Below are 21,579 nucleotides of genomic sequence, written 5' to 3' on the forward strand. Positions count from 1 at the left end.
CAAAAAATATGCACAAACAAAATTCTGCTCTTGTTGTCAGTCTGTCTGGCTGTTCTTAGTCACTGTCTGATTCCTGACACCCATCACACATAAAATAGACATTATCAAACACTTTCTGGCACTTCACATGGTACCAGACATTACAGAATTGGCACTCGATCCACTCGGCTCCGTTCTTCTTCTTGGCGTCATCCGCATAGGAACCACCACACGCACCACAACAGTCATCATCATTTTTCTGTGGTCTGATTTTAGGCCTACACTGATTTATCGTTTTCATGGATTTGCCCACTCCTGACGTCGTTGGCTTGTTGTGGCTTGGCGAAATTACCTTCGCAGAAGGGTCACTTCTTCTTTCTTTACGCTCTGTCTGGCACGCGGGGAGTTTCAAAATGTCTTCTACAGTAGCCGTCAACTTTTCACATGATTCCTGCCTCTGACCCTGCGTAACAAGGGAAGGAGCAAGAGCATCATCAGAAACAGCATCTTTGTTGTAGGGGAAAATCCCAGTCCTTGCGAAGCTGTTGCAGATAGTGGTGGCTTGAAAGGCGCCTTGGTAAGCTGTAGCCAGAAGTCTGTTGAAATCGTAGCGAACTGGTTTCTCTCCAGGATGATCAACCAAAAATCTAGCCAACTCTTTCCTCCATGATTCCTTAAGAGGTTTATAAACCCCGACATCCAGAGGCTGGAGAAGGTGAGTTGTGTGGGCCGGGAATGTCACAATGTGGACATCATTCTCAGCTGCCAAAGACAGAGTTTCCGGGGTCATATGGCTTGCATGAGAATCCATGAACAATATTACGGGTCGGTAGGGAGGAATGCATTCCAGGAATGCTGAAACCATTCCAGAAATAAGTCTGCATTTATCCAACCTTTCGGAGAGAGGCGGATTAGTGAAGGCATGGGTGACTCAGCCAATCTGTCATTCATCCTTACCCCTTTAAAAATAACCATCGGTGGGATGCTCATTCCAGAAGCACTTACACAACAAAGGACAGTTGTAGTAACTCCCCTTTCTCCGAAGCTTTGCTTATAAATATACTTTTTTCCCACTTTACTGACAACCTTGCCAGACTTCAGAACATAAGAAAGCCCTGTTTCATCACAGTTCCACAGTCGAGCTGGCTTGTCCCCTAAATTCAATTCGTCCATTAATTGTTTCGTCTTTTCATAAAAATCATTTAACTGAGCTCTATTTGCCATAGAAGCACGCTCAAGAGATAGGTTTTCTGGTGTTCTGAGAGTTAGGTTATATCTCTGTTTTAATCTATCCCACCAAAACCAACCAGCCATCTGCTTATCTCTAGAGAAAGGATGATTGATCCCCTTAGCTTCAGCAACCCTATACCCAACGCGTCTGACTTGGTTTACTGTAAGCCCGAAGCCTAAAGACTGCATCGTTGTTATGTAGTTTACTATCTTCACTTCAAGTTCAGGTGGCATAACAAATGGCTTTCCAATTTTTGAAAGAGTTGCGCTTCCTGGGTCGTCTAAAATTTTTTTGCAATAATCCTTAAGTGTACTCCACGGGATACCAAATCTTTTACTGGCCTTGTATATTGTCCAACCTTCTTTCACCAACCACAACGCTTCTTTAAGCGTTCCAGATGTGTAAGAGCGCGCCACTTTTTCCCGCCTTGGCGCCATCTCAGCGTCCAACCTAAGAAAAACGAACCCATTGCTAAGCTCACACACCTTCAACGCGTGATACTATGTGCATGCAAATTTTATATGTGAATGATCTGTATCTTACCTGTGACTGGTGTTAAAATGGAACTTATACGCTGGAATAGCTGTTTGTAAGAAACTAATATGTTCACTACTGATTTCACTGCCTGTGCACGACCTGCTCACATAACAACATAACAGGAATACATTCTTAAAATCTCTTTGAGCTGCCCAAAGATGGAGCGCGAGGGTTTGCCAGACTCCTGGATTCTTCTGCCATCTACTGGCAAAATTTTGTAACCTTTCGAACTGAAGCAACGTAGCAATACAGGAAATAAGATTTATCACGGAGTTACTTGATATCACGGAGTAACTTGACTCTACCCTATACAGCAACAAAGAAACTCGCGTTGTAGAGTGTGATATGTTTTACCACAACGTTTTCTTTTCCCTGCCCCGAATGTCTAGAGCTGGATTTACCTTTCATCGTCCCTAGTCCAAACAAGATTTCTCGTGTTTTACAGAAAATGAAAATCACTTCTCTCGCTTTTTATAGCGTGCAGTCGCAATAGGCTATTACTTAAATGAAATGTACAGTTCGTGTAAGGCTCTCAAAATGTAAGGAAGCAATTTCACATAATAATAATAATAATAGGCCAAGTTCAGTGTCAAATGGAACATGACTTAACGTGGTCCTTGATGGCCCCAGCGAATTATATATATATATAATAATGTTGGCTTTACGTCCCACTAAACTAAATTTACTGAGAACCGTCTGAACTACTCAGCCCGACATAAATGATAAAATTTGCACTTTTTATGAGAAGACCTTTCACCCTGTTTTACGACGAGTAAAGTGATCTATCGAGTCATCAAATTCCTGTCTTGCTTGCTTCGACCTTCCTTCAGTGTTGAGGAGTGCCGAACCCCGAAATCTGGTCCTACGCGTTGATGACCTCAGATAAGTCCTTACACGACTGGCGCGGTCCCGTGCGCAGTTGATGGTCAGTGAACTTAACTCTTGTTTATCAAACCCCCCTTGGAAGCAAACTCACACAGATATGATAAATTTGCTTTCCTCATCATCCCCAGTTTAAGAGTATATTACACAGGATTCAAACATTTATCGAGCAGGTTGGAGTGAAGGTCTTTTCTTTTTAATTCTTCACATAGTCGGTATTTAATATATTATTTATTTTTGCTATTCTGAACACTGCTAGTCTCTGCTGTTTCCTGACCGTTTCCCAGTTTCTTGGAATCGGGCGTTATTTGGCCCAGTTTTACGGCCGGGTGCCCTTCCTGACACCAACCGTATTCACTGTTGTTTCTGTCGTGGTTGATAATGTGATCTGTTGTGTGTATATGAATATGAGTGTATTGAAACAAATACAAAAAACCTAGCCATCGAGCCAGAGGAGTCAACCAAATGAAGTCAAAATCCCCGACCCAACCGGGAATCGAACCCAGCACCCTCTGAATCAAAGGGTTCAGACGGATACGGACTAGGATGATAATGGCCTTGGCGTTAAATAAGGTACGATCTTCGAATTTGCCTGGCATGATCATGGGAAACCACAGAAAACCCTGGCCAGTGTAAAATTCGAAGTCGCCTCAGGTTCGCGACCCGAGCCCTGCGGCTCGATCATGATGCTTTAAGTGCCACATGAAGTCAAGTAAGAGGTATTCCGAAAATTACATAGTTAAATTGGGATTCTTCTTTGCCACCTCTACAGAAAGTGCCCCTTTAGGCTCACGCTTTTGAGGCCCATTGAGAAATCCGAGCTTGGTTAAGGCGACACTCCGGAAATAAAAATATATTTTTATCTAATGCACGGATTTTCACGAAACTTTGTGGGAATGTCACCTACATAAAAGTAGGGATATCACGAATATTTCTTTCATATACAATTACTAGTTTTCCCAAACTATTTTTTTTAAATGTTTAATTCTATTTTTCATGAAATTTAATGAACATGTTAATGTAAATTCGTAATTAGGTAGATAATACTTCTTTTAAAAGCACTACATATCGATTTTTCTGTACATAATTTATATAAGGAGATATATTGTACTAAAGTGTGTGTAATTTATACGTTCTAAAATTTTGGACTTAAAAATCTCTACTACTTGAAAAAATTCTGCAATCAAAAATTCCATACGCAGGTTTCTTAATATAGCTGTGATACATATAGAATACCATACACATTTTGTTTTATTTGGCAGAATATTAAAGGAGAAAAATGAGATTTAAATGTAAAATTACAGTTGGCAAACAAAGCATTATTCTTCTTCCTTTCTTTCTTAATCTACGTAACCTCCAGGGTTGGCTTTTTCCTCGGACTCGTCGAGGATCCCACCTCTACCGCCTCAAGGGCAGTGTCCTGGAGCGTGAGACATTGGGCCGGAGGATACAACTGGGGAGGATGACCAGTACCTCGCCCAGGCGGCCGCACCTGCTATGCTGAACAGGGGCCTTGGTGGGGAATGGGATGATTGGAAGGGATAGGGAAGGAAGCGGCCGTGGCTTTAAGTTAGGTACCATCCCGGCATTTGTCTGGAGGAGAAGTGGGGAAACCACGGAAAACCACTTCCAGGATGGCTGAGGTGAGAATCGAACCCACCTCTACTCAGTTGACCTCCCGAGGCTGAGTGAACCCCGTTCCAGCCCTCGTACCACTTTTCAAATTTCGTGGCAGAGCCGGGAATCGAACCCGGGCCTCCGGGGGTGGCAGCTAATCACACGAACCACTACACCACAGAGGCGGGCACAAAGCATTATTACAGTGATATATTGTGTGAATTCAGCGGAATAACTTCGTGACAAGAAGAAAGAAACTCAAGGCTTTCATTTTCGGTCATTAAAAAATTTTCACCAAAACTAACAAATATCGATATCTCCGGAGTGTCGCCTTAATAGATGTTTACCCAGCACTCTTGAGCTAATGTGAGCCTCCGTGGCTCAGGCGGTAGCGCGCCGACCTCTCTCCTCTGGGTTCCGTGTTTCAAATCCCGGTCACTTCATGTGAGATTTGTGCTCGATATAGCGGATGCGGGACAGGTTTTTATCCAGGTACTCCAGTTTTCCCTGTCATTTTTCATTCTAGCAACACTCTTCAGTATCATTTCATTTCATCTCACAGTCATTAGTCATTTCCCCAGAGGAGTGCGACCGACTTCGGCAACCGGCACAATCCTATCCTCGCCTCTAGAGGGGGCTTCATTCATTCCATTTATAACCCGGTCAAATGACTGGAAACAGCCTGTGGATTTTCATTTTCTTGACCTAATATTTTCAGTCCAATGGAGTTTGGAATCTCGGCCGGGATTCCTAGGACCTAATAACTCTGGAAATATGGATGCTATTATGCCCTAAAAATACTGAAATATGACGTAAGAATGCAGAAGAAATATTGTCCAAAAATGTAGATAGTTCCTTGGCCGAATGGTCGGTGGTGGTGGTGGTGGTGGTGGTTAGTTTTAAAAGGAAGTACAACTAGGCAACCATCCTCTCTCTCGCTCTCTCTCTAATCAGAGAGAAAATGGAAGGGATCCGACACTTCGAAAGATTAAGATATCGGCCAAAGCAAGACAAGAACTATGAAGGCGTAAAAATGAAAGACTCCCTACGTCTCGTGTGCTCTAATACCATCAGTGTCAGAGAAGAACAAGAGAGGTCGGATAGGGTATATGAAAGTGAGGAGCCTGGCACACGTAAGTGGAAGCGATGGCAGGACTCATCTATGGGCCCCATGGTCGCCAACCCACGCTCCAACGTTCAAAGCCCCTGGAGCCTCTCACGACAGGCAGAGGTTACTGTGGGTGGTATTCTGCCACCCCCATCCACAGTGGGTACTCGTAGTGTTTTTTGGGGTCGATTACCGGACGGGTCAAAGATTTTAACCACGTACGGTTAATTCCTACACTTCGGGGACTGGGTGTTAGTAACTCTTAACACATCACACGACTGATCATCACAAAAACACGCAGTAGTCGATAGTTATTGGCTTTAAGTACCATTAATTAATTTTACGCTTTCCAGAGACACCAAGGTGCCGGAATTTAGTCATACAGGAATTCTTTTACGTGCCAGTAAATCTACCGACACGAGGCTGGCGTATTTGAGCACCTTCAAATACCACCGGACTGAGCCAGGATCGAACCTGCCAAGTTAGGTCGGAAGGCCAGCGCCTCAGCTGTCTGAGCCACTCAGCCCGGCGCAATAGTCGATACATAGGTCGTGGTGGTGATTGTTTTAAGAGGAAGTACAACTGGGCAACCATCCTCTATTAACACTAATCAGGGGGGGGGGGGGGGGGGATGAAGTGATCCGACACTTCGAAAAATGAAGATTGTCGGCCACGAAGGGCGTGAAAGTGAGATTCCCTATGCCTCCCGCTTTTAATACCGTCGGGGTCAGGAAAGAACAGGAGCAACCAAGGGAGGTCGAATATGATAGACGAAAGTGAAGAGTCAGGCACAACTAAGGTGAAGCATTGCCAGGACTCGGATAAGGGCCCCGTGGTCGCCAACCCACGCTTCCAAATTAAGATCCCATCTGCCCATGGAGCCCCTTTTAATCGCCTCTTACGAAAGGCAAGGGATACCGTGGATGTTATTTTGCAGCGCCTCCTTTCTCGGGTGGTTCAGTAGTTAGAGCTAACGTCAGGAAGGGCATCCGGCCACATTAGTGCGGACCACAGACAACGGGGGAAAATGCCAGAATATAGTAATAATAATAATAATAATAATAATAATAATAATAATAATAATAATAATAATGGAGGAAGAAGAAGAAGACAATCCAACAGCAGACTGGCACATTTCCAACGTTCTATTTTGACGTTTGCTCGAGAAACACGTATTACCTACAACATTAATTTAAACACATGCTCTTTCTAAGGAAATGAATTACAAAATCACTTGGCAATATAGGGACTAAACGTGAATAACATAAAAAAGGCGAAAACAATATTATGACCCATAAAAACCGTGCTAGCTAGAAATGTGTTTATTTTAAAGTTGTGATAAGAGACCAAGGTAAATAGTGGATTTACCAGAACTAATAAGGAATTCTTTCTTGTTTTACATTGGAGGCTCGCAACATTTTCCTTCTCTTGGAAAGCACGCGTATGACAATGAAGTGAGTTCCGGAGATGTGCGTAGAGGCCGATGTCCGAGTTAGCGGACCGGTCCCGAGCATAGCCGAATGCGACCGAAGAGGGCGATCAGAGCACGAGGAGACGAGACTCCAGTGACCTGTGTGAGCGCCCGGCGAGGAACGTTGTCCAGGTGAGCCCTTAACTTTGTTCTCACGACACTTGTCATGCAAATACTGGCACGGCACGACGGGGCCTTCTTCCACAGTTCGGACATGCGGCGGGGATCAAAATGCGTATACGCTGATCTAGATGCTCAAACTTTGCATTCTAATGAAATAGTGAAAGAAAACTGCCGGGGTGTGTCGTACAGCACAGCGGGTGACGTCAATAGGAAAAGCAGGTGGATCTGGGCAGTACAGGGGCCGTCTGTCGGTATCTTATCCGTTAATTAGAGGTAGACATGAAAGCTGCTCGTCCGACTCCATAGGCTGAAGAGCTTAATGGCCTTCGTTTCAGAGGGTGCCGGATTCAGTTCCGGGCCGGGGATTTTAAATGTGCGTGGTTAGTTCCTCCGTCTCGGTGACATGGTTTTTATGTTCACATGTTAATATGCATCTCTTCACCTGCGTACAACATGGCAGCGAAACACGCAATAGTGAACACATTCCATCTCGTAGGGATGGTGTCAGGCGTAAAACTGTGCCAAAAGTGCGAACCCCAATCAAATGGGGAAAAGGCCAGGCATAAGAGGAAATGAAAGCTGCTCATTTTGAACGGAACTGAGTTGTTGTTTTTTGAGTCATCAGTCCATAGACCGGTTTGATGCAGCACTCCTTGCCACCCTATCCGGTGCTGACCTTTTCATTTCTACGTAACTACTACATCCGACATCTACTCTAATCTGCTTGTCATATTCATACCTTGGTCTACCCCTACAGTTCTTACCGCCTACACTTCACTCAAAAACCAACTGAACAAGTCCTGGGTGGCTTAAGATGTCTCCTGTCATTGTCTCTTAATGTAGTCAAATTTTGCCAAATCGGTCTCCTCCCACCAATTCGATTCAGTATCTCTTCATTTGTGAGTCGATCTACCCATCTCACCATCAGCATTCTTCTGTAAAATTACATTTAAAAAATATTCTCTTCCTTTCTGAGATAGTTGTCGTCCGTGTTTCACTTCCATACATTGCCACGCTCCAGACGAAAGTCTTAAAAAACACCCAATTCCTATGCCAAGGTATTTTATGAAATTTTCGGCAAATTTTCATAATATCCAACTTTAAACCATAGCAGAGCAAGTGAAAACGTGCCATTACTCCACCATTGATAGGACTAAATTTGAACAAAATGAGATCCGCAGTACCAAAATCAAGTGCGCAGCGATCAGAAGAATATCGTCAGCGCAAAAATGTTTTTGAAATAATGTAAGTTAAAATAAGGAAATAACAAATGAATGCATGTAGAAACACAGCAAGAAATAAACGTGTGCTGAAGTAAAGATTAAAAGAAATAACAAATGTTTTATTTTAGACGTTTTCACGCCTTGAAAGTTAAAGGCAGTGTCAAGCCGCTGATGTTTTTGAAGACGCCGAGGTGTCGGAATTTCGTCCCTTCTTTTACGTGCTTTTGCATACCGTCAAAGTGAGCCGGGATCAAAGCCGCCAACATGACTTCAGAAGTCCAGCGCTCTAACACCTCAGCCATAAACATCAGTGAAAGTCGGGGGAACGTGGTATAATCGTATTGGTGCTCATTCGTTCCTAGAGCATGGGCAGAGGAAATAGTCAACAGAAATAAGAAAATTGAACAGCTCCATTAATTATTAAATCCCTCATTAAGAATGGTTGGGAGTGGCGCTAAGAAGCTCGCCCCCCCCCCCTCCCCGCAATAATTGAAATGGGGCCCTTCGTTTCCTGATAAGGAAAGTTACAAGTTTATTTCGTAGTACAGGGTTGTAGGCCTATATTATTACAGTGAACAGTAACGATAATAATAATAATAATAATAATAATAATAATAAGTTACACAATTTAGTTTTCAAATCCGAAGGAATAAAAATAGTACACTTATATGGTACGAACACACACACGCAAGAAATACATATTCCAATTATAGTAACCAAAACACGCTGACCGTCACAATATTAAGAAATTATCTCTATCCGAGGACCAAATAATTTACAACTCAACCGTCTATCGTAGACCTACTACTTACCTACACTGACTTCCGAGAGTTATAAACAGGCTCGAGACTTCAGTATTTAAAGTTTAGGTAAGGAGGCTGTCCTTGTCATCGCATATTCGCTGACTACTGGGTTCTCAGAACTCAGAACTAGCTAATTACTTCAAAAGTCTTGTTGATTGTTGTAAGTGGCAGCAAGGGATGGTTATTATTGGAACAGGTTGGGAAACCCACATTCTCTCAGAAATAAAATAACTACCGTACTCCTATTGACGAAAGAAGCTCTGCACTACGACGGCCTACGTTTGGAATAACCCTCTGTAATACAAATAATACTGTGTTGTGTTCTGTAGCTTTATCAATATGTAAAATCACTTCAGGTACTGAAGTAATAAAAAACAGTCATGGCCCCCTCACAAGCCGTAAGGCCCCGCGTGGTCTACGGGCTCTATATCGCTGCCACTGGTTGGGAATACAAGGGTTTTCTAAGGCTTCGTGCTCTTTTAAAGGTACTAATCCAGCCTTGATGTGGTGTTAGTTTGTAATGGACGAAAGAACTGGGATTTCAGCAACTATGTAATTGGAGGACGAGCATGAAGGTATGTACTAAAGAAAAGGGAAGGGATAGAGTCTGACTCGGCAAAGGTTCCGCCCTCAACTTGTGGAATGTGTGTGTGTGCAATTATTTTAGTAACTCAAAAGTTTGTTAGGTATTGGAGATGCTCAAAACAGCTATACCAGGATCGGTAAGAGCACAGACTAATTGTTTGTTTACATCTCGAACATCCGGGATACGCAGGTTTCATACTTTTCATCCAGACTGGTTGATTATGTCACACAGTTTACAACCGTAGAGCACTTTTTGTTGTTCCACTTATGATATAGTAATAATTTCCAAACTCGCTTCCTCTGTGGATCAGTGCTAGAGTATCGTCCTCCGGATTGCGAGATAGCGGGTTCAAACCCGGTAGAGGTAGTCGGATTTTTTTTTTTTTTGCTAGGGGCTTTACGTCGCACCGACACAGATAGGTCTTATGGCGACGATGGGATAGGAAAGGCCTAGGAGTTGGAAGGAAGCGGCCGTGGCCTTAATTAAGGTACAGCCCCAGCATTTGCCTGGTGTGAAAATGGGAAACCACGGAAAACCATTTTTAGGGCTGCCGATAGTGGGAATCGAACCTACTATCTCCCGGATGCAAGCTCACAGCCGCGCGCCTCTACGCGCACGGCCAACTCGCCCGGTAGTCGGATTTTTGAAGGGCGGAGAAAAGTCCATTCGATACTCCATGTCATACGATCTCGAGATGTAAAATATCTCTGTTGACACATTTGGTGTTTACAAAACAAAATTAATTTTTAAGATTGGCAGGAGGCCTGGTATGTGATTACAATGGTACATCCAATTCACCTTCATTGGGGGTTGTGCCTGAAAAGAGCAGCAGCACCTCGGGATAAGGACACGAGTTTATTTTTAATGTTGCACTTCCTATCGAACAATTTGCAAATAGTCCAATATTTTCCATATCATACAGGCAAAGATCTCTTCTCTGCACTTTGGGGCAAAATGAGTTAAACACGTAATCCTTTGCGCATTGAAATCACGCTAAAGTCTTTTGTAATTAAAAAAACATGTACCATGCTCTCAATTCCTACCCCGATGGGTCACCTCGGGCCTCATAGAGGGTAGGCTAATTTTTCTCTCTCTCTCTCTCTCTCTCTCTCTCTCTCTCTCTCTCTCTCTCTCTCCACGGAGATTTCTAGTGGGCCGGACTGACTAGCTCAGAGGCACTAGCCTTCTGACCGCAACTTGGCAGGTTCGATCCTGGCTCAGTCCGGCGGTATTTGAAGGTGCTCAAATACGTCAACCTCGTGTCGGTAATTTTACTGGCACGTAAAAGAACTCCTGCGGGACTAAATTCCAGCATCTCGGCGTCTCCGAAAGTCGTAAAAGTAATTAGTGGGACGTAAAACAAATAACATTATTTATTATTATTATGATTTCCTTTTATATACATCGAGTTGAGCCTCTATGGACTGTGTGGTAATGACCAACTTCATTTCAGTGTCTAGGTCTTGTTCTTGTTCTGGCTTTGACTTCCTGCCAGTATCTTCTGAGCCCAGCGACGAGTGCCTGTTTATGCTCTTCAGACAAAGGCCCTTTCCGTCTTCTGGATGTTGATGCCATTATTATTATTATTATTATTATTAGAAAGTGAAGTGGTGGTGGTGGTAATTATTGTTTTAAGAGGAAGTATAACTAGGCAACGACCGTCTATGTAACACTAATCAGAGGGGAAAATGGAAGGGATCCGACATTTCGAAAAATGAAGGTATCGGTCAAAGAAAGGAAAGGGCCACGAAGGGCGTGTAAATGAAAGATTCCGTAGGCCTCGCGTGCCCTAATACCGTCGGCGCCGGAAAAGAACAAGAGTTGACCAAGGGAAGTCGGATACGATAGATGATGCTTGTTGTTTAAAGGGCCCTAATGTCGAAGGTCATCGGCCCGATACGATAGATGAGCCTGGCACAAGTAAATGGAAGCAATGTCAGGACTCGGCTAAGCGCCCCGTGGTCGCCAACCAACGCTCTAAAGTACAGAGCCCCTAATGCCCTTTTACCTTTAGTGCAAGAGGAGAAGTTAGTTAATTAGTTATGTCCTAAGCAGTGGCGAAGTTGGTGCTCGTGGCCGTCTCTTACACTCAACCACGTAATTACAATATAATAAAGAAATGTTATCATTCAATTAAATAGCCAAACAATATAATATGTAGTTTGGCAAATACTTAATAAGAAAAACTAGCAATGCACACCAAAGAAACTTAATGGTTGAAAAGTAATGAGAGACAATACATTATAATTAATACATACTAGGCAAATAGTAAAAGAAGTTTGGGGGGAGACAGTGACTACTTCAGTTCTATGTACACGGATTGAAAGCTAAATATTATGCACATTATGAAAACCACGGAAAACTATTTTCGGGGCAGTCGGTTATGGAAACCAGGCCCTCCGCTTCCCGTACGAGGGCTAGCCGTCCAATTCACGTGATAGCCTTCATACACCACCGAAAGGGCTTTATAATAGATCCGACGATCAGATTCGAGACATCCGGAACACAACTCATTGAGGTACACGAGGGAAAGACAACGTATAAACCAGCCATGATGATATCGGATGATGATAATATCGAAGTCATCGGATTGATGGTTGGCGCTGGGGGGACCATTCCTCTCTTTTTCGTCAAGTTCTGCAAATCTTTTAACCTCGATCAAGCTATAATAAGAGAAGTTGCAATGATTGCCTTGAAATATTCGATCCAAATCCTGAAGAACCATATTTCCCAAACTGCTCAATTCAACGAATGTGCTTGCCAACAGTTATGTAATCAACTCACAGTTATTTTTAAAATCGACTTTGTTCTCAAGTGCAATCCCTAGCTGGGGAACTTAAAATAAATAAATTGTTAAGCCGAAGCATACTCTATTGGGTGTCTGTTGCTGTTAAGACAGGTGCCACAGTGAGCGCCCTCTCTCTAACATACGGCTTAAGTACGAATTGCGATCGCTTTCCTTCGGAATTCCTGCTTCGTCTCACAGTGTATGCTTTTGCCTTTGAAGGAGAGACCTGGTTAACAGTGCGTTATGTCTTCTGGTATGGGTTAGCTAGTCCCTGTTATGAACGGTGTGAAAACGTCGTTCATAGGACGGTTGGTGCGTACCCTTCAGTAGGCTTGACAGACAGATATACAGGATGTTTCAGAAATACAAAGCATAATAGGTGGGATTGGATTCCTCGCATATGGAGAAGGAATAAAGTATATATAAACATGGGCCTGGAAATGCGTACTTTCCGAGATTTCTGAACCTCTCGTGAGTTAGAACTTCACGTGTTGAGAGGGCTAGTTTGCATGTACTGATGTAGTCCGGTTATAACCTTACAAGACATGTTCATAATGCCCGCCTCATGCTATCATGCTCGTCGTCGCATAGAATTATAAACACGCTCGCATATGCCCGCTGTTGTACGCATTGTTTGAAAGATCCTTACAATTCTGCCATGAAGTGTTGCTTCATGCTCCACCGTAGTCGCACCCACACATAGATGTCCAACGGGTTTAGATCAGGTGATCGTGGAGGCCAAGAAAGTATGCTTTTCTGGACCCATGTTTATAAACACTTTTTACCTCTAGATGTGATGAATCCAATCCTAAGATTATGCTACGTATTTTTGAAACATCCTTTATAATAGCAACTTCTGGCTCGGCGAGGAAAGCAACGGCAAACTACCTCACTTCTTATTTCCTTCGAGCACTTGTTCAGTGTCTCTCAGGCCATCTGTTACTGCTGATGACGGAGCTGTGAGGATCCAGCTAACCTTCAGGCTGAGTACTCAACATAGTATGCATTACATTGTTATGCTTAGCTTGACAGCTTGTTACAAGTCGTCAAAAAAAGTTTTCTGTGTTGCCGAGCTGAGTAACTCACACGGCGGGTTCAATCCCTGCTCAGTCCTTTGGTGTTTGAATATGCTGAAATAAGCCTTCCTCGTGTCGATAGATTCACCGATAATTTAGTGGTACGTAAAACCATTATTATTATTATTATTATTATTATTATTATTATTATTATTATTATTATTATTATTATTATTATTATTATTATTATTATTATTTCTGTTATTGTGTATAGAACTCATTGAGTAGCACTGCAGTAAATGAATAAAAAATACCATTACAGCTCATCATTGCAATCGGATGAAGAAAGAAATGATGGGAAAAAAGTTTGACTTTTCATAATATCTTTTCCCATACATTTTGATGAAGAAAATAGTAAGCACTGTCAAAATCAGAAAGCTACAATATCTCGGCCATGTGATGAGACGAGAGAAATATCTACTGCAGCCGGTCATTCAAGGGAAGATACAATAACACTAATCCGGGGGGAAAATTGAAGGGATCCGACATTTCGAAAAATGAAGGTATCAGCCAAAGACCAGGGATTGATAATGTGACAAGTTGGTTCAATTATTCCACTGTTGAACTGTTTCGTGCTACAGCATCTAAAGCAAGAACCCCTGCGAAGGTTGTCGATCTTCTGTGAGATGGCACTTGAAGAAGAATGCTCACAGTTCGACTAGCAACAAGATATTGCACCATTCGTGAGATCAGAGTTTTTATGTTCTCTCCGGTATGACAAGATTACTTTGGGACATTTCAGGACCACGAATTTGCAATTTAGTCAGAAAAGAACGGTGCATAATTTAAACAAAAACGAATTCAGTGTCGCCTTCCCTCTCCATAAAAAGTAAGGGGGGGGGATTAGAATAAAATAAAAATGATTCCTTAATGGTGGTGGTGGTGGTGGTGGTGGTGGTGATTGTTTTAAGAGGAAGTACATCTTTGCAACTATCCTCTGTTAACACTAATCAGAAGGAAAATGGAAGACATCTGATCCTCCCAAGAATGAAGGTATCAGCGAAAGAACGGTAAAGGTCACTAAGCCTCGCTAGGATAATATCGTCGGAGACTTGATCAAGGGAGCATTGGCTCCGTGCCAGGCGCCACTTGTTTAATAGCTCTCTGCATCATCCATATCCAAGTCCAGGTTAAGGTTTAGAGGTTGAGTTCTCACGTCCAAGCCAGCAACAGAGATTTACATTTCTATTTTATTCTGCAAAACCTCATCCCAATTCGATAGACTGATTTAGCCCTGCGCCCTGACTGACAAGGAGAGGCCACTGATTTCGTTCTTTGATCTGTTTTTCTCTGGCCAGGTGGACCGGGAAATGCGCAGATAAATACACAGGCATTGTATAGTGTTAACTCGCACTGATTTATTCTACAAAAAATGAAAGCGATTTATGATATCGCCAAGGAAAGGTCAAACAAAATTGGACAATTAATATAATTTTAAAATAGAGCACTGTACTGATCGGTTGTTGTTGTAAGACGTAAACAGTTTCATTGTCTCCCTTCATCTCTTATCGTAATTTGTGAATCCGTGAATGGCAAGATGGGACGATAGATAGAGCTTTTATTTAATTTGTGTATTTCCCAGTCCGCATGAATAAAGTAAAACACACAAAAAAGTTTTAAAATATTAGGTGTGGAACTTAGGGATGTTGATCACTAGACCATGTCCTTAAATTTAATGGTTTTTTTGTTTTGTTTTGTTTTGTTTTTGTTTTTGTTTTTGTTTTTGTTTTGTTTTGTTTTGTTTTGTTTTGTTTTGTTTTGTTTTGTTTTGTTTTGTTTTGTTTTGTTTTGTTTTGTTTTGTTTTGTTTTGTTTTGTTTTGTGTAATTGGAACCAATTCCACAAACCCTCGGACACGTTTCTGTTTACTGACATAAATATATCGTATGGCTTTTTGCTGCCTGCTGTCATTTCTTGATGGATACAGTACTTTTGCATCCATCTCTTGGCACAGGCCAGAGTAAAGTGTAGCTTCCACCGAAGTCCCAGTCAACATCCATGGCTGTGACAATATGGAAGCTGCTGGGGTATGAGTAGTGCTGAGTAATGACATGCAGAGCATGACTGGTGCATCTGAATGTTACGAAAGGTGCTGCTCATAGGGTCAGTCGTGCTGCAATAGTACTTTCTGACTCAGTGAGGAAAGCAATGGCAAACTACCTCACTCCTCATCTTGCCTAGTACGCCTCATTGTGGTCCTGTCATTGGTTTTTGGGGTTTCCTTATAACCGCATAACCTTTAGTGGTGCTATTTGAGGATCCAACCAGCCTCTGGGCTGATGACCTAACAGACAGACAGATGGCTTTTTGATACATGACGTGAAGTGTAACCATAGCAACCGTGCAGGCTGTAATGTAGGATATGGATGGATGGTCAGAAATGTTACCTAACAACCGTGTACCGGGCGAGTCGGCCGTGCGGTTAGGGGCGCGCAGCTATGAGCTTGCATCCGGGAGATAGTGGGTTCAAACCCCACTGTTGGCAGCCCTGAAGATGGTTTTCCGTGGTTTCCCATTTTCACACCAGGCAAATGCTGGGGCTGTACCTTAGTGAAGGCCACGGCCGCTTCCTTCTCATTCCTAAACCTTTCCTATCCCATCGTCGCTATAAGACCTATCTGTGTCAGTGCGACGTAAAGCAAAAAAAAGAAGAAGAAGAAGAAACCAACCGTGCAGGCTGCAATGTGGGAAATGGATGGATGACCAGACAATGCTACCTATACCTAGCAAAAGCAGGCTGAGATGTAAGGTATGGGTGGATGGTCAGACAATGTTACCTAACAACCGAGCAGGCTGTGATGTAAGGTATGGATGGATGGTCAGACAATGTTACCTAACAACCGAGCAGGCTGTGATGTAGTATGGACGGACGGACGGACAGTGTTACCGTACCTAGCAACCGTGCAGGCTGTAATGTAAGGATGGGCAATGTTACCTAGCTACCGTGCAGACTGTGATGTAAGGTATAGATGGATGGTCAGACAGTGTTACCATCCCTAACAACCGTGCAGGCTGTGATGTAAGGTATAGATGGATGGTCAGACAGTGTTACCATCCCTAACAACCGTGCAGGCTGTGATGTAAGGTACGGATGGATGGTCAGACAGTGTTACCATCCCTAACAACCGTGCAGGCTGTGATGTAAGGTATAGATGGATGGTCAGACAGTGTTACCATCCCTAACAACCGTGCAGGCTGTGATGTAAGGTATAGATGGATGGTCAGACAGTGTTACCATCCCTAACAACCGTGCAGGCTGTGATGTAAGGTACGGATGGATGGTCAGACAGTGTTACCATCCCTAACAACCGTGCAGGCTGTGATGTAAGGTATAGATGGATGGCCCTAACAACCGTGCAGGCTGTGATGTAAGGTACGGATGGATGATCAGACAGTGTTACCCATAGAGTTAGTAAATAATACACTAGAGGTGGCATTGGCGCTGCAGTCGCGTGCGAAGTTGAACGAGCGTGCTGTTTGGCAAAAGGTGGATTGTTTGGCACTGTCACTACTGGAGTTTCTCGATAAATTAGTCTTATACTTCTCTTAAGGAAAACGTTAGTCCCCTGGGCAGTTTATGGTTGCACAGGGAGGTTCATAAAGGGCAATGGCGTATCATTTCACAGGTATGGTTATCTGAAATTAATTTTTGTGCGAATAAAATAATAATTTGTATGACACTTATCGTCATGTGGTTTGGCCTGCTTGCGCTGACTTCGCAGTTTCTTTCCTTGTCGGCGTGAATGAGATTCTTTGGACTTTACCATGAAGACTGAAGTCAATGTTTTAGGAAATATAAGGGAAGACATTTTCCTTCCACTGAATGAACATATCTTTGAAGGCGAATATCCAAAAAAATTTATGTATAGATCGTGTTGGTAGATCATACATGCATAATTCCAATGTATAGTAATAGCCACGTAACGAAATACCCCAGAAAGTAAATATCGCCGCCCGATGCTCTTCTTTTCTCTATTTTGTAATGGCTGATCACTGCTGCCAACCTGCCTGGTTACATATTAAAATCACCAGACATAACCAAACAAACTAACCTCAATGTAAACACCGATAATAAATGTTTCCCTACCCTAGTAAATGATAAAAGTTAAGATGAAATAAATCAAGATATTCATAATTAAGTCGGTTTCCACGCTCAATGAGAAATTTAGGAAATAAACACCCTTTCTCACTCAAATTAATGTTACATATATCTGTCTTTATTTTGATATGCAGTAGGCGTACTATAACCATATTCTTGAAAATAGGGGCGTGTTAAACGATGCAATTTGTTTAATAAGTCTTTGCAGTGTGATTTTCGAAAGTCCAATGACTTCCCTTTCTTTTGCGCGAACATTTCCTTCTCTCTTCAATACCGGTAACCCGTAGCCTAAGGAGAGAGATTGGGCATATTTTCAGCCTGCAGGCTGGTTATATCTTCACGGTTATCAGGAAACATATAGGAATACTAATGTGCCAAGCTACGTGAACGGAAATTAGGTCAGCTTCAAGCTCACTGCAGAATTGAATATTAGTTCTACTATCTACTTCTATCGTTTTCACATACATACACCGAGGTGCCAGTATTTCGTCCCGCAAGAGTTCTTTATGTACCAGTAGATCTAGACATGAGGCTGGAGTATTTGAGCACTTTCAAATACCGCCGAACTCGAATCCGCCAACATGAGCTAGTCATACATTCTCTCCTTCACTCGCTTAAAATAATGTTAAACATTTCCTGCCTTTATTCTGATTCTGATGTATGCATTACTATAACTGCATTCTTAAAGAAAGGGGGGAGGGAATATAGATTGAATAATTCATTGCGGTTTCTGCAAGTTCAAGGACTTACCACATAAGACATATGTCCTTCCTTTTAATAATAATGCTAACAGCTTTACATCCCACTAAGAACTTTTACGGTTTTCGGCATTTGGCATTTTAAACATATTTTCAGCTTACAAGTTGGTGTATCTCAAGCTTACAACATTACCAGATTTTTACATATATATTGGCTTAAATCACATGAAGACAGGTTGTGATGCAAGAATTGGATAGGAAAGAGGGCTAGGATTTAAGATGTAAATAAGCGTACAGACACAGCACTAGCCTGAAATGAAAATGACGGGCAAAAAAAAAAACTTCAGACCTGCCAACTGTGGGGTTCGAATACATCACCATCTCCTGAAACCAAGCTAACAGCAATGTGATCAAACTGCACAGCCAGTTCACTCAGTTTCCTATGACGCGTAATAGGCCTACCACATGGGCGACCCACTTACCTGTATATGGATCTTCAATTCTTCAATTATACATGTATGCAAAAACATTATGCACCTTAGTAAGAGGTACTTCCCTAGTTGGTTCTCTGATTGGTGCACGTATAACAAATATGTTTGGGAAGAAATACTTTTATTTTATATTTATTTATATCATAAAGAAGTCATGTTGTCATAGCAAAACGAATACGCAACGAAGAAATGAATCCGAAGAGATAAGCATTATTTACTGCATTAAATATTAGTTTATTTACATGTTAAGCGATATGTAGTAGTAATAACAATAACAACAACAAACGTGTGCAATAAGGAAAAAGGAAATAAATACAAGTAAATATAAATATAATTTACAACATTTAGAGCCATTCCATGGTCACTGAATTACAAAGCAGGGGTATGAATAAACAAACATAATAAATATGAATACTAATATTTAAAAAGCAAAAAGCAAAGTCATCTCCGTACAAACCATGAAAGCCATTGGAAAGGGGGAAGGTGAAGGCTTCCACTATCCATGACGTTGGCACTTGGTGGGGTGGGGTGGGGTGGAGTGGTTAGCTCAACGCATGACCGCCTTTGCCCCCAATAGTTAACTGGTACTCATTTATCATACGCAAAACATTCCTTCCAAATTACGTTAAACCTCTGTCACTCATTATTATTATTATTATTATTAATAAATTGCAAATGGGAAATACCCCGGTGGCAACGGTCACTTACAGTAATGTGATAATAAAGTTAACATAATTACCCAACTACAACAAAGAAACAAACAAACAAACAAACAACAAGAGTACAAGAAGCAGATATATGGAAGGAAAATATAACAAGAATTACTGCTAGTTTAATATTCTAAATCGAGCAACATCATATACAAATTCACACACAACTTAAGTATTTACAGTGCTTAACAATTTGGCTTACAATATTATAGGTTGACCTTACTACTAGCTTAACATTATAAGTGATAATAAAGTGAAGTTAAACCGTAATTACCCTACAACAACAACAACAACAACATTACAACAAGCAAGAAATACTACTAATTAAACTTTCTAAATCCAGTGTCATTATATACATATTCACACACAACTTAAGTATTTCCAGTACTTAACACTACAAATTACAATACTATAGATTGAACTTACTACTAGCTTAACACTACAAGTGATAATAAAGTTAAATCATACTACCCAACAACTACAACAACTCAAGTACAAAAAGGAATTCCATGGAAAAAAATATTACAAGAAATACTACTAGTCATTCTAAATCCAGCATCATGTACAGTTTCATACACAATTTAATTATTTCCAATACATCCGTATGCTGGTTTCTGGCCCTAATTTTATGCTTATGATAATTTCTCGATAAGTATGAGGGAGGTTAGATAGATAGATAGATAAAGAATGGGTGAACCCTGCCTTCGCAGGGCTCCACACGTAGGTCTGTGAAGACCCTTTGTGTCCCTTAAACGGGTTTGCCTAGTCCAGACCTAGTGCTCCTATAAAGGATACCAGTGCCCGGATGTTGGCATTCCTGATGTCTTCCAGGCTCACGAAATGTGAGCCAAGGTATCGATGTCTAGTGCTTGCAAGAGCCTCACACTGACATAACACATGCGCGGAGGTCTCCTCCTCCGTACCGCATCTTCTACACATCGGATCCTGACTGATTTTCATGATGTGTAGGTGTCTCTGTAAGGTATTGTGGCCTGTCAACAGTCCAACTACCATTCGCATTCTGGTCCTATTCAAATTTATCAGGACCTTTTTATAACTTTGGCTAGGCCCTTTGATAAGTTCACGTGCCTGCCTTGCTATAGTTAACCTCTTCCAAATGTCTTAAGTGAGACTGGTTTGTCCACTGGGATATTACCAGTTTCACGCTTCGGAGTGACACTCCCAGGAAGGGCTCTGGTCCTATAAAAGGACCTTTTGAGCCTTGTTTCGCTAGTTTGTCAGCTTCTTCATTTCCACTGATACCTGTGTGCCCAGGGACCCGTAATAGGGTAACTGAGCTAAATTCACACAGCTGATCTAACATCCTTTGGCATTCCCATACCATTTTTGATGTTGTTTTAACTGCACATAGTGCTTTTAACGCTTCCTGGCTATCGCTGCAAATAGTGATACAATGAGGGAGGTTATAACCTATTCCTAATACAACTCCAAGCAGCCCTTCCCGTATAGCTCTTATAAAGACCACACAGGCGAGCTCTAGTTCTTCTAGATTCAAGACTTTCCCAATTAATGGTATTCCTTCTATTCCCAGTTACGAAACGCATCGCTCTTCTTTGAACTTTCTCTAGGGAATTTATTAAACCAACATGCAGATCCATATTCGAGAATGGGTCTTACAACGTATTTATAAGGTTTATTTAAACCTACTAGGGTGGTGAGCACATAAATAAGAATTCAATGAAAGTATTTTCCTTCTGGACCTTCATGCCAGACAGATTTTTTTTTTAAACAAATTTTTTTTCACTATAATATGATTTATCTATAGAGCAAAACCGCTATGCAGTGTGCGTATCATAGCAATCGAGATGGAATTGGTAATGTACTATGTATCTGTAGAGCCTATATACGACTTTTTACAATTACTTCTAAAGTGAATTTCAGCTGTGTGACAACGCTGAAAAGACTATGGACTTAGAGATTGGCATTCCTGAAGAGGGTTTTCTACACTTTCCCATTTTCACACATTGATTCAAGAGTCTGTATTGACTTGTGACAAAACCACTGTATTCTTCCGAAAACCACTGATAGGGACAGGTTTGGTTGTGATCCACCGAAAACAAATTATAATGACCGGTTAGGTAGTGATCCATCGAAAACCACTGATTGTCGCAGGGTTAGGTTAGGTTTGACAGGATTT

The 21,579-nt window shown here is 41.8% G+C and overlaps 1 protein-coding gene across 2 annotated transcripts in view; it reads left to right on the forward strand.

Annotated features, from left to right (window-relative positions):
* The window catches only part of Ntan1 (N-terminal amidohydrolase 1), a 303,749-nt gene that overhangs the window by 108,069 nt on the left and 174,101 nt on the right, over nt 1–21,579 (forward strand). The window lies entirely within an intron of this gene.

This window comes from Anabrus simplex, chromosome 1, assembly GCF_040414725.1.
Source record: "Anabrus simplex isolate iqAnaSimp1 chromosome 1, ASM4041472v1, whole genome shotgun sequence".
Classification (NCBI taxonomy): Eukaryota; Metazoa; Arthropoda; class Insecta; order Orthoptera; family Tettigoniidae; genus Anabrus; species Anabrus simplex.